Below are 14,898 nucleotides of genomic sequence, written 5' to 3' on the forward strand. Positions count from 1 at the left end.
GATCGGATCCCAGGCGTGGACTCATGCGCTGCTCATCAAGCTGTGCTGTGGTGGCATCCCACATATAGAGTAGAGGAAGATGGGCCCGGATGTTAGCCCAGTGCTGATCTTCCTCAGAAAAGGAGAAGGATTGGCAACAGATGTTAGCTCAGGGCTAATTTTCCTCACCAAAAAAAAGAAATGTGTTCTTGAAAATGCACCTCACCCAAAACGTGTATCTCTTTAGTCATGTCCAATGGCTGAAGGGAATAATGGAAAATTCCATTCCCAGAAAGAAAGTTTTATATTAAATAATCATGAATACACAGAATCTGGAAATTGGTTCAAACTTTATTTTTCTCTTGAGCCTCCCATCAGTTCACCTGGGATGGAAATTTGGGATTTCTTCGCTCTAATCTCCCTTCCTCTTCTCATCCCATTTTCCCTTGGATTATTTTAAATCTCTTGGTTCTGCGCACAGGGCCCTGGCTCCCAGTGAACTGGTTAAGATTGTTAAGAGCACAGACCACTTGAGATTGAATCCCAGTTTAGCTTTTCAGTAGCTGTGTGATATTGGGCAAGTTTCTTAAACTCTCTGAGCCTCAATTTTTCTCATCAATAAAATGGAAATAATAACCTTGCTTCACGGGATGCTTCAAGTAATGTGTTCTCCCTGTCTACCAGAATTCGTTGTCCACTTTACAAATGGAGATCCCAGGATGTGGCCTGACACGTGGTAGTCCACCCGGAATCCATGTGTCCAGGCGCCCTTGCTGCCAGTGCAGCGTGAGTCATAGTTGTGGCCAATAGGACATGGATGGGTGTGCTGACCATGACACCCGGTGTCCCCTTACAAGGAAGGGGTGTGTGCTCCTTTGAGCCTTACACCCTTTCCTGTAGCCCAGGATGTAGATGCAATGGTTGGAACTAAAGAAGTTACTTGGGACCCAGAGATGGAAGCCATGGTTTAAGGAGAGCAGAACTACTTTACCAGCCCTGAACCACTCACCAGCTCTAGACTGTTACACAAGCAAGACATAACTTCTATCCAGTTTTAGCTACTGTCTTTTGGGGTCTCTTTGCTACAGCAATTCATACCCTACAAGAACTATTATAAAAGTTAATACCATAATAATGAGGGAGAAGTGATGTCAGCATCATGGCAGAGTGAGTTGTTCGCTTGTCTCTCCTCTAAGTTACAGCTAAATGGACATCCATTAACCAGCAGAGGATTCCTTGCACAGCACGGCAGGACGTCTGAGAGATCCATGCAGCCATGCATCTGAAGGTGGGGGGACTGGACTCTCAGGAGGCAGTGGAACTAGGTGAGCACACCTTTCCCCCTCCCAGGCAGCAGTGAGCCAGGTCCTCACACAGCAGCCAGCATGACTGTAAGAGGAGATGGGGGCAGCCAGGGATGAGCAAACATGTTTGGAGGTGTGGACTGGCCGTGGGAGCATCCACTGTGCCACTGCAGCCCTGCCATGGGAATGCTCCACTCTGAGTGGCAGCACCTCTGCCTCTGTGAAGGCGCCTGCCCACAGAGCACAGCAGCCCGTGGGACCCACTGAGTGGCAACTCAGCACCCATGTAGGCGCCCCTGCTGACTAGTGCAGCAGCTCACCCGGTCCCCTGCCAGGCACGGGGAGGGGGCCACCCACCTGAGTGCCACCTGCAGAGCGGCTGCCGCCAGCTCAAACAAACACAGAGCAGCCCTACCTGCACAACTTCCAGCGGAAAACACAGCTCCTTTCCCTCCCCCCACCCAGCGGTGGGAGGTGGAATCTGTGACCTGATGCTACCACAAATGTGCTGATAAAGGATCACTTCATCAAACACCGTGAAGAACTACAGTAACACGTCAGGGCAGAAGGAAAATGATGAGTCTCCAGAAACCAATCCTGAAGTCACAGAAATTCACAATCTAAATGACAGGGAACTCAAAACAGTTATCATAAAGAAACTCAATGAGTTACAAGAAAGCTCAGAAAGACAGTTCAATGAGCTCAGGAATAAAATTTGTGAGCAGAAGGAATACTTCACCAATGAGATTAAAACTCTAAAAAAGAAAAAACAGAAATTCTGGATATGAAGAACACAATTAATGAGATAAAAAATAACCTAGAAACCATAAAAATTAGAATTGATGTTATGGAGGACAGAATAGGTGAATTAGAACACAGAAATATAGAAGTGGTTCAGGCAGAGGAGGAGAGAGAACTAAGATTTTGAAAAAAAATGAAGACATTTTTCAATAAATATCCAACTCAATTAGGAAAAGTAACATAAGGATTATAGGTATTCTAGAGGGAGAAGGGAGGAAGAAAGGAGCAGAGAGCTTGTTCAAAGAAATAATAGCTGAGAACTTCCCAAACCTGGTCTTAGCAGTATCTTTTCAAATACCATGTCTACTCAGGCATGGGAAACAAAAGAAAAAATAAACAAATGGGACTACATCAGACTAAAGAGCTTCTGCAGAGCAAAGGAAACAATGAACGAAATGAAAAGACAACCCACAAACTGGGAGAAAATATTTGCACATCATATATCTGACATGGGGTTAATCTCCAAAATATGTAAAGAACTCATACAACTCAACAAGAAAAACAACCCAATCAAAAAATGGGCAGAGGATATGAACATTTTTCCAAAGAAGATATACAGATGGGCAACAGGCACATGAAAAGATGTTCAGTATCACTAATTACTAGGGAAATGAAAATCAAAACTACAATGAGATATCATCTTACCGCTGTTAGAGTGGCTAAAATTACCAAGATAAAAAACAACAAGTGTTGGAGAGGATGTGGAGAAAAGGGAACCCTCATAGACTGCTGGTGGGAATGCAAACTGGTGCAGCCACTATGGAAGTTTGGAGATTACTCAAAAAATTAAAAATAGAAATACCATATGATCCAGCTGTCCCACTACTGGGAATCTATCCAACGAACCTGAAATCAACAATACAAAGAGATCTATCCACCCCTGTGTTCACTACAGCTTTATTCACTATAGCCAAGAAGTGGAAGCAACCCACTCTTGGGTTGTTGATGGGAAGTGCCCATCGACTGATGAATGGATAAAGAAGATGTGGTATATATATAATGGAATACTACTCAGCCATAATAAAAGACAAAATCGTCCCATTTGCAACAACATGGATGGACCTGGAGGGTATTATGTTAAGCAAAATAAGCCAGACAGAGAAAGACAAACACTGTAGGATTTCACTCATATGTGGAAGATAAACAAACACATGGATAAAGAGAACAGATTGGTGGTTCCCAGAGGGGGAGGGGGTGGGGGGGAAGGCAAAAGGGGTATAGGGGCACATATGTATGGTGATGGATAAAAACTAGACTATTGGCGGTGAGCACGACGTGGTCTATACAGAAACTGATATATAATAATGTACACCTGAAATTACACAATGTTATAAACCAATATGACCTCAATAAAATAATTTTTTGTATGTGTGTATTAGGAAGACTGCCCTGAGCTAACATCTACTGCCAATCCTCCTCTTTTTGCTGAGGAAGATTGGCCCTGAGCTAACATCCGTGCCAATCTTCCTCTATTTTTTGTACGTGGGAGGCCGCCACGGCATGGCTTGATGAGTGATGCATCGGTGCATTCCCGGGCTTCAAACCTTTGAGCCCCCGGCCACTGAAGTGGAGCGCTCAAACTTAACCACTACATCACGGGGCCAGCCCCAATAAAATAATTTTTTTGTGTGTGTGAGGAAGATAACGCCTGAGCTAACATCCATGCCAATCCTCCCCTTTGTTTGCTGAGGAAGACTGGCCCTGGGCTAACATCCGTGCCCATCTTCCTCCACTTTATATGGGATGCCGCCACAGCATGGCTTGACAAGCGGTGCGTCAGTGCGCGCCTGGGATCCGGACCCCTGGCCGCGGCAACGGAGTGGGCGCACTTAACCGCTACGCCACCAGGCCGGCCCCCAATAAAATAATTTTTGAAAAAAGAAGTGGGGTTCTGCATTAATAAGTGCCAGACATGGAATTCTGCTATAATAAAAATCTAAACTATGAAGCATTAACTTAACAATCAGGTAGTAGGTCATGAGGACATGTATACAAGGTGGAAAGCTGGTGATTCATGTTATGTTACGGCAAATCATTAGGTAAAACTGTGATATTTCACATGACAGACTGTGTGCCTGTTGAGTCTGTAGCCCTCCGGAAAACGGTTGGGAGAAGCCAGACTATTTGTGTGTGTTTGCTACTTCTTGCCACTGTTAATAAAAAGAGAGGTGCACTGAGGTAAACAGAAATGGAAGGAACTATAATGATATTAACGTAGTCTGTCTTCATGCAGGCTCCAATTTAAATTGACTGGGTCTGGTGATCTGAGGGCTCACAGGGAAGCAATGATACAAGGTGGCCCTGAGGAGGCAATTACAGCAAGAGACTGGCGCTTTCTCAGCAGCCTCTAGTGAATGCCAAGTTCCAAGCATGGAGGCCCAGAAATAAACCAGGGTGGCATTCAGGTGTAAGGAGTATGTCAGATGGGTGAACCTTGAGGATATGATGCTAAGTGAAATAAGGACGAATACTGGATGCTTCCATGAAGCCACAGCATTGAGAGCGCTGCCTTTTCACCCCAGACACAAGGGCTGGCTGGGTGAGGCACGTAGAGTGTGTAAGTGTGAAGACAGACAGTAGAATGGTGTCTGCCAGGCACTGCCGGGGAGGGGGAATGAGGAGTTAGTATTGAATGGGGACAGAGTCTCACTTGTACAGTACGAAACAAGAGCTGGAGATGGATGGTGCTATTGTACCATCTGGAGATGGATGAATGTGTTTAATGCCACTGAGCTGTACACTTAAAAATGGTTAAGATGGTCAATTTTATGTTATGTGTGTTTTACTACAATAAAAAATAGGAAAAAAAAGAACTGTGTCAGAGGAAATCTTTGGCTGTGGTTGCTTGCACATGGAGTTGCCTGGAGAGAAAAAGATGGAACACACACCAAACTTTTGAGAGAAAAACATGAGCCCAAATTGGAAAAGACTGTTACTATTTGGCCTTTAGAACAATGTCACAAGGTTGCACCATGAGGCCCCCAAAATTTTACCAGCGGGAAATGAGATGAGATGGTTCAGTAGTAGCCATGGGGGACAGAGGACAAAAAGGGGCCTCACAGAGGACACAGCCAAGGACCATGAAGGACAACGGACAAAGAACTTGCTCACAGCAAGGGCAAGAGCCTTCACAATTCCTTCGGAACAAAATTTTTAAATTGCTAAGTTTCAGGACTTCTGTGTGTTTCCCAGGCTTCCATTGAAGGGTTTTTCTTTGTCTTCCTTTCTTTTTTTTTTTTTCACTGTGATTCTAACATTTATTTTGCGTGTAAATTGAGAACATTTTTAAGTGTGTAGGTCGCCAGACCATGAGCAGCCATCCCAGGGCACGACGGACACGTCTTATGTTCTGACTGGATGCAGTGACTGGGTGACTCACTGAGCTAAGTCCTTCGGGTTCTGCTTCTCTAGGGAGGTGGCTTCAGATCTTTCAGAGCCAAGATATCTGTAAGACAAATAAATCTTTCTCCTGCTAAGATTGACTGTCTCTCATAGCATAACTTTTTTTTTTTGAGGAAGATTGGCCCTGAGCTAACATCTGTTGCTAATCTTCCTCCTTTTTTCCTTTTTTCTCCCCAGAGCCCCAGTAGATAGTTGTATGTCATAGCTGTACATCCTTCTGGCTGCTCTATGTGGGACACCGCCTCAGCATGGCTTGATGAGCAATGCGTAGGTCTGTGCCCAGGATCCGAACCAGTGAACCGCGGCCTGCCAAAGTGGAGTGCAGAAACTTAACCGCTACGCCACCCGGCCGGCCCCAGCATAACTTTTTATTTATTTATTTATTTATTTATTTTTGGTGAGGGAGATCAGCCCTGAGCTAACATCCGTGCTAATCCTCCTCTTTTTGCTGAGGAAGACCAGCTCTGAGCTAACATATATTGCCAATCCTCCTCCTTTTTTTCCTTCCCCAAAGCCCCAGTAGATAGTTGTATGTCATAGTTGCACATCCTTCTAGTTTCTGTATGTGGGATGCAGCCTCAGCATGGCCGGAGAAGCGGTGCGTCGGTGTGGTGCGCGCCTGGGGTTCCCAACCCGGGCTGCCAGTAGCAGAGCGTGTGCACTTAACCGCTAAGCCACGGGGCCGGCCCCCAGCATAACTTTTTTAAGTGTATTTTTTACTTTTAGTTGTGGTAAAAAACAGATAACATAAAATTTACCATCTTAATCACTTCTAAATGTACACTTCAGTAGTGTTAGGCACATTCACGTTGTTTTGTAACCATTACCACCATCTGTCTCCAGAATTTTTCATCGTGCAAAACTGGAACTCTGTCCCCATTGTATAACAACTCTCCATTTCCTCTCCCCCTAGCCCCTGGCACCCATCATTCTACTATCTATCTCTATGAATTTGACCAATCTAGATACTCATATGAGTGGAATCATGCATTATTTGTCTTTTTGTGACTGGCTTCCTGGACATAGCATAATATTCTCAAGATTCATCCACATTGTAGCATGTGTCAGAATTTCCTTCCTTTTTTAAGGGTGAATAATATTCCATTGTGTGTATACACCATGTTTTGTTTATCCATACACTGGCAGTAGACACTTAGGTTTACTTCTACCTTTTGACTACTCTGAATACTGCTGTTATCAACATGGGTGTACAAACATCTCTTTGAGACCCTACTTTCAATTCTTTTAGATATATATACCCAGAAATTGAATTGCTAGATCATATGGTAATTCTATTTTTAATTTTTTGAGGAATCATCATGCTGTTTTCCACAGAGTTGCACCAGTTCAAATTCCCATCAACAGTACACAAGGGTTGCAGTTTCTCCACATCCTTGCCAACACTTATTTTCTCAGTTTTCTTCATACTAACCATCCTAATGGATGTGATAGCATATCTTTCAATTCTTCATTTTGCCAAGACTCATCCTTTATTCGTTTTGCCCACACTTCCCTCAGAAAAGAGGTGAGATGGAAGCCCTATCCTGCCACAAATACACATGTCGAATTCTGCCTTCCCAGAGAGGGGGTTAAGGCAGCCCAGTCACACTAAAGAAACACTACAATCCGCATTTCCCAAGATGATGTTCATGTACTATTTGTGATTAATTTGTTTATAGAACAATCCACCGGGCCACCAAAATTGTACTAGCAGGAAATAAGCTGAGAAACCTTCAGTAGTGCCCCTGGACAGAGGACAGTGAGGAGTCCCCAGAGAGCAGAGCTAGATATGGAAAGAGAAAGGGCCAGCTTTACTCCCTATAACTTTTCAAATCTTGCTCCTCAGCCCTTGGCCTCTAGGTAGTGGCAGTGGGAGTGACGGGGAGTAAAACATCACTTCAAACATCTGTTTTGGTCTGAGGAACGGGCTTTGGGCAGCAAAGTATCAGAAAACCCAAATGCAAGCGGATTTAAATGATCTGGACAATTTATTATCTCTCATGACAAGGGGTATCATTGACGACACAGACTTTTCTCGTATTTTCTGCTCTGCCATTCTCAGATGTTGTGTCACGAGATGGCTGCAGAAGCTCTGAGCATCATCTTGTCACACAGACTCAGATGGAGGCAAGAACAGAAAATGTCTCTTCTCACAACTCTTTAAATGCAAGGAAATTACAGAATCCCCCTCTGCTGACTTCCCTCCCACTCCTATTGGCCATAACTGAGTCATGTGCCCATTTCTGTATCACTGTCTAGCAAGAGAATGGAGTTATTATGATTGGCTTATAATAATCAAAAATCTCAATTCTGGTGCTAGCAGTGGCCCAGCTTCCAAGACTTCCCTGAAACCTAAACTAAGTCAGGGTTCTGTTAGCAAGAAGGAGGAGAAAAAACGGATGTTGGGTGAGCCAACCTGCATGGTAGACTTTTCCTAGGGTTCATACATGGGACAAAAGAAGGCCCTCACTTTTGCCGCCCCCCACACACACACACACATCATGTATTAGCTATCTGTTGCTGCATAACAGATTTGCCAGAACTTAGCGACTTAAAACCACACACGTTTATTATCTGAAAGTTTCTGTAGATCAGGAGTCTGGGCATGGCTTAGCTGGGACCACTGCTTCACAATCTCTCATAGGCTTCAGTCAAGATGCTGTCCAGGGCCAAGGTCTCATCCAAAGGCTCGACAGAAGAAGGATCCTTTTCCTAATTTGTTTATTTGGTTTCAAATGAGATTCAGTTCCTCAAGAGCTGTTGGCCGGAGGCTGCCCGCAGCTCCTTGCCACATGGGATTCTTCAATGTGGCCACTCACTCCATCAAAGCCAGCAAGGGAGAGAGTCTGCTAGCAAGACCAACGTCAGAATCTTTGTAACCTGATTATGGAAGTGACATCCCTCAATATTTTCATATTCTTTTGGTTAGAAGCAAGTTACTCAAGAGGAGGGAATTACATGAGGTCATGAGCATCAGGAAGGAAGATCACTGGCAGGAAGGAAGACTGGCGTCTTAAAGTCTCCCTGTCCCTTCTTTTGGATTTCAAGACTCCAATGCCTGACCATTTGTTTCCCCAATTTCCACCCCCATCCTCTCTCCTTCTCTCCTCCTGGTACTTACCTCCTCCTGGAGGTACTACTCCTTCCTGAAGTAGAAATTACCCTCTTCTTTTCATGGGACCATGATGGAAGAACCATTTCAGGGGAATGCATGTTATCGGAAAGAGGAGAAGATTTTAATAAACACATCTCTTTGGCATTTTCAAAATCTTATCCCTGTGAGAGTCATATAATCATGTACACATTTAAATACGCAGAAAATGAGTGGTAGAACTAGAACACAGAGAAGCAAAGGGAGGCATCTCAAAGACAAGGTACAGTGGACCACGTGAGAAGTCAGAGTTCTGGAGATGGTGGCATGGTTTCCCCAACACGATCACAGGTGGGTACATAATGAGAATTTTTCTTAGGCATTTCCTCCTTCCTTTTTAAGCAATTCCACTTGTCAGTGTATCAACCAGGATCCAAAAGGAAATGGATGACACATTCCTGCTAAATAATACAGGGGCAGTCTTTTTTTTGCTTTTTTTGTGAGGAAGATCAACCCTGAGCTAACATCGATGCCAATCCTCCTCTTTTTGTTTGCTGAGGAAGACTGGCCCTGGGCTGACATCCGTGCCCACCTTTCTCCACTTTTCTATGGGACACTGCCACAGCATGGCTTGACAAGCAGTGTGTCAGTGCGCGCCCAGGATCTGAGCCCTGGGCCACCACAGCAGAGCACATGCACTTAACCACTACGCCACCGAGCGGGCTATAGGGGCAGTTTTTAAAGGGGCTTTTTGTAAAGGTGTAGGCAGAGTTCAGGGCTGTCATCACCCCAGAGCTAGCATCACTGGAGAGCTGTGAATACCCACATGCCTGAAGGTGCAAAGAAGAGAGTGATTACAGCTACCCAGAAAAAGTGCTGTGCGGAAGGGGCTGTGGCCTCTGATTAAGAGAGCAACCACCCATGGCAACCAGGTAGAGAGAGATCTGGGAGAGTAATACCCTGGCCTTTATCTCCTCCTGCCCTCCATCTCCTCCCAGTGCCTCCTATTGGCCAAAATCAACCGGAAGCCAGAGGGCAGAGAGCCCATCAATGTGATCCAGACAGGTGGACCTCCTGAGACAGAGAGCAGAGTGGAGAAGGGTGGACCTGTTGGGACAAATGGAACATACAGCACGTTAAGCACAGACCATATTTTCCTGAAGAATTTCACAGTGGCAGTCCCAACACCAGTGCTTAGCTTGCTCTTTTTTTAAGTTCCTTGAGGTGTAAAGTTAGAATATCGATTTGAGATCTTTCTTCTTTTTTAATGTAAGCAATTAGAGCTATGAACTTCCCTCTGATCACTACTTTTGCTGCATCCCATAAGTTTGGGTATGTTATATTTTCATTTTCATTCATCTCAAGTATTTTCCAATCAAATTTGTAATTTTATCTTTGACCCCATTGGCTAAGAGTGTTGTTTAATTTCTACATATTTGTGAAGTGTCTTGTTTTCCTTCTGTTACTGATTTCTCCTTTCATTCTATTGCGTTCAGAGAAGATACAGTAGTTCCCTCCCTTATCTGCAGTTTGGCTGTCTGCAGTTTCATTTACCTGCAGTCAATCATGGCCAAAAATATTAAATGGAATTTTCCAGAAATAAAAAACTCATAAATTTTAAATTTCACACCATTCTGAGTAGCTTGATGAAATCTCACACCATCGCACTCCATTCTGCCTGGGACATGAGTCATCCCTTTGTCCAGCGTATCCACACTGTATATGCTACCCACCTGTTAGTCACTTAGTAGCCATCTCAGTTATCAGATCAACTGTCACAGTTTCACAGTGCTTATGTTCAAATAACCCATATTTTACTTAATAATGGCCCCAAAGTGCAAGAATAGAGATGCTGACAATTCTGATATGGCAAAGAGAAGCCATATTTTGCTTCATTTAATTGAAAGGTGAAAGTGCTCAACTTCATAATGAAAGGAAAAACATCATGTGCTGAGGTTGCTAAGATCTATGGAACTTTCATTACAGTATATTGTTATAATTGTTCTATTTTATTATCAGTTATTGTTGTCAATCTCTTAAGGTGTCTAATTTATCAAGTAAAATTTATCATAGGCATGTATGCATGGGAAAAAACATAGTATATATAGGGTTCGGGACTATCCATGGTTTCAAGCATCCACTGGGGGTCTTGGAACATATCTCCCAAGAATAATGAGGCACTACTGTACTTTGGATGACTTCAATCCATCATCAGTGTTTAATTAAACAAAAGTGAACTACTAAACCACAGTGAAGTACCATTTCACATCTACTAGGGGTGGCTATAATTTTGAAAAAAAAATAAGTGTTGGCAAGAACGTGGAGAAATTTGAACCCTTGTACACTGCTAATGGGAATGTAAAATGGTGCAGCCATTATGAAACACGACTTGATGACTCCTCAAATAGTCAAACATAGAATTACCTCACGATCCAGCAATTCCACTCCTAGATGCATGCCCGAAGGAACTGAAAGCAGGGACTCCATCAGAGACTCACACACGACTGCGCACAGCACTGCCAGTCCCCGCACCACACAGCAGCTAAAAGGCGCAGACAACTCAAGTGGCCATCAAGACATGAATGGATAAACAAAGTATGGTCCATCCATACAATGGAATATTATGCAGCCATAGAAAGGAATGAAGCTCTGACAAATGCTACAACGTGGACGAACCTTCATAACATTATGTTCAGTGAAATAAGCCAGACACAAAAGAACAAATATCTTATGGTTCCACTTACATGAAATATCTAGAATAGGCAAATTCATAGTGACAGAAAGTAGATTAGAGGTTACCAGGGACCGGGAGGAGGGGGAATGGGGAGTCACTGTTTAACGGGTACAGAGTTTCAGTTTAGGATGACGAAAAAACCTTGTAGAAATAGCGGGGGGTCATGGTTGCACAAAATTGTGAATAATTAATGCCACTGACTGGTACACTTAAAATGGTTAAAATGGCAAATTTTATGTTATATATATTTTACCACAGTACCTTTTTTGTGTGTGTGTGAGGAAGATCAGCCCTGAGCTAACATCCATGCTAATCCTCCTCTTTTTTTTTTTTTTTTTTTGCTGAGGAAGACCAGCTCTGAGCTAACATCTATTGCCAATCCTCCTCCTTCCCCCCCCCAAGCCCCAGTAGATAGTTGTATGTCATAGTTGTACATCCTTTTAGTTGCTGTATGTGGGACGTGGCGTCATCATGGCCGGAGAAGCGGTGCGTCGGTGCGCGCTGGGGATCCAAACCCCGGCCGCCAGCAGCGGAGCACGCGCACTTAACCGCTAAGCCACCTGGCGGCCCCACAGTAACTTTTTTTAATTCCACCTTCTTTCTTTTTTTCCCATCATACACCAAAGAAATAAAGGATCCAAGGGGAACATAGCTACAGGATAATCATGAACACAACTGCATTCAACTGTGCAATTCTGACAGAAAAAATAAACAAAGGCAGCCTTGGGTTGGTGATAAACAGGGCCCCCATCCAAAAAAAATGTGAAAAAAATTCTGAGTGAGACAAATAAAGGGATGCCGGAACGGGTGCCAATCGCAGCTCACCGCTGGCTACGCCACTGCCCTCCGCTACCCGCCCACGCGCGGCGGGGTCAGGGGCGCCGTCTGCCGGAGACCATCCTGCACTGTAGACCCCGGTGCACCCCTCCACAGTCAAGGAAATGAGACCAAGAGAAAAGGCAACCTTTACGGAGTCAGCCAGGTCTCAGCACTGTTTGATAACCGCCTCGTTGAATAGGCTATTCCATGTAAGGTTCTGGGGGGGTGGGGGGGGCCTGTTTTCCAGGTGGGGAATCTGAGTGTCAGGCGGAGCACACGTTAATGCAAAGGCTAGAGCGGGAATGTAGAGCAAGTGTCTATTTAAAAGCCCCGCGGCTTCGCGCCAGGGTCCTCCTCAGAGCCACCCTCACCTCCTGGTTGGGCAGAGTTGTACACCACGGGGTTCAGCAGCGGCGTCACCACCGTGTAGAACACAGCCACCAGGCGGTCCTGCTCGGGGTTCCCTCTGGATTCGGGCTGCAGGTAGATGATGGAGGCGCAGCCAAAAGGCACAATGACCACGGTGAGGTGGGCCGCGCGGGTGGAGAATGCCTTGTGCCGACTGGCTGCGAAGGGCATCCTCACGATGGCGGCCACGATGAAGCCGTAGCAGAGGAGGACGACAAGGAAGGAGACCAGCACCACGAGGACGCTCAGGAAGAAGACGCCCAGCACTATGCCGGCACTCCCCACACAGCTGAGCCTCAGGACCCGGCGATGTCGCAGAAGTGCTCCACGCGGTCGCTGCGGCAGAAGGGTGAGGAGAAGATCATGCTGGTGTCCATCAAAGCCACCGAGAACCTGGAGCAGAAAACCAGGGCTCCCAGGGTGAGGCAAACTGGGGGGTCTCATGATCACTGAATAACGCAGGGGATGGCAGATGGCTACATAGCGGTCGTAACCCATCAGGGTGAGGAGGAAGCAGTGGCTGCATCCCAGGCCCAGGAGAAGAACATCTGAGCCCCACAGCCAGCGATGGAGATGGCCTGGCTCTCCATGAGCAGATGAGCCAGCATATTTGAGATGGTGACCAGCGTGTAGCAGGTCTCAGAGAGGGACAGCACTGCCAGGAAGTGGTACATGGGAGTGTGAAGGGTCCTATCCACGTGGATGATGGTGATGATGGTGACGTTGCCACTGAGGGTGACCAGGTATGTGAGGAAGAACAGGGCAAAGAGAGTGGTCCTCAGGTCTGGGAGGTTGGAGAAACCCACCAGCACAAACTCCATCACCAGCCAGGTGGCATTTTCCTGCTGCTTCTCAGGACTCTAAGAGGAGAGGATGGAGTAAATAAAATGGAAAAATTACTAAGGTTCTGCTGTGCAACAGGTAGCGGTGGAGAAGGATAATCATCCCTCCTTTACAAAAAAGGAAAGAGAGACTCAGAAATGGTAAGTCACTGTGTTCCTAAGATCGCCCAGCCAGCAAGTGTCTGTTCAATAGACAAGAAAATCACAGAAAAACAACCTCAGCTCCCATCCACAGATGAATGAATAAAGAAAATGTGGTATATATACACAATGGAATATTACTCAGCCATGAGAAAGAAGGGCATCCTGCCATTTGTGACAACATGTATGGACCCTGAGGGCATTATGCTAAAGGAGTTAAGTCAGACAGAGAAAGACAAATACTGTATGATCTCACTTATAAGTGGCATCCAAAAGAGAAATTCATAGAAAAACAGAGAGTAGAATTGTTGTTACCAGGGGCTGGGGTTGGGGAATAGGAGACATGTTGTTTAAGGGGACAAACCTGTAACTCATAGTTAAATAAGTCCTGTCGATCTGAGGCACAGTAGAGCGAATATAGAAACAACGTTGTATTATAGTCATCAAACTTGCTGAGAGACTGGATCTTAATTATTCCAACCACTAAAAAGAAATAAGTCTGTGACGTGATAGAGGTGCTAACTTTCACTGCCACAGCAATCATATTACAATATATAAATGTATCAAATCAACAGGTTGGACACCTTAAACTTACACAATGTTATATGTCAAATATATTTCAATAAAAAAGAAAAGAAAGTCAGAGGAACCCTATAAAGAATACCTACTGAATTTGGGGTGGGGGGAGATGGTAAGAACATCAGTGCCTCACTTTGAATTCCCCTAGAAACAGATCCTGAAGCAAGGATTCAAGAACCAATAGTTTATCTGGGACCTCATACCCCAAAACATGGATGAGTGTGTGGGGCAGGAGATGGGGAAGGGAGACAGAGAATAAAAGGTGCATTATCAAGGACTTCACCTCTGTGGGCAACTGGAATTTAATCCCAGCTGGGGAACCTTGCGGGGTGATGAGGAAACTGAGTGTTTATCCATCAAACCCAGTTAGTCGTTGCTTGAGTGTTTCCACCAGGAGGCGTGGATCTCCCAGCACCTCCGACTTGCCACGTGTACAGGGAGTTCCAGGTCCGGCTGATGAGAAAGGAAATGATGAAGGCCAACGGCACGTGGCCAGGAATTGACAGCATCAGCTGCAGTCTGAATGCCTGAGAAGGGCAAAGCCCACAGCATGGACGCCTGAGATGAGCACAATGACACTTCTAGGAATCCTGACACCCCAGGCTACATCAGGGCTCCCAGGGCCACAGGCGCTTTTGCCTTCTCCCATAATTTTTTTGAATTCATTAATAAATTAAATAAGATTTCAATTTTATTTAAATGTATTAAATTTTGTAAAAATTTAATTTTTTTTATTTTAGGGCTGTGTTTTTTAAAGAAGAATATAATCTTCCACCATAAAAGTTCGTTTATTTCTTC

The sequence above is a fragment of the Diceros bicornis genome, chromosome 20, assembly GCF_020826845.1.
Source record: "Diceros bicornis minor isolate mBicDic1 chromosome 20, mDicBic1.mat.cur, whole genome shotgun sequence".
Classification (NCBI taxonomy): domain Eukaryota; kingdom Metazoa; phylum Chordata; class Mammalia; order Perissodactyla; family Rhinocerotidae; genus Diceros; species Diceros bicornis.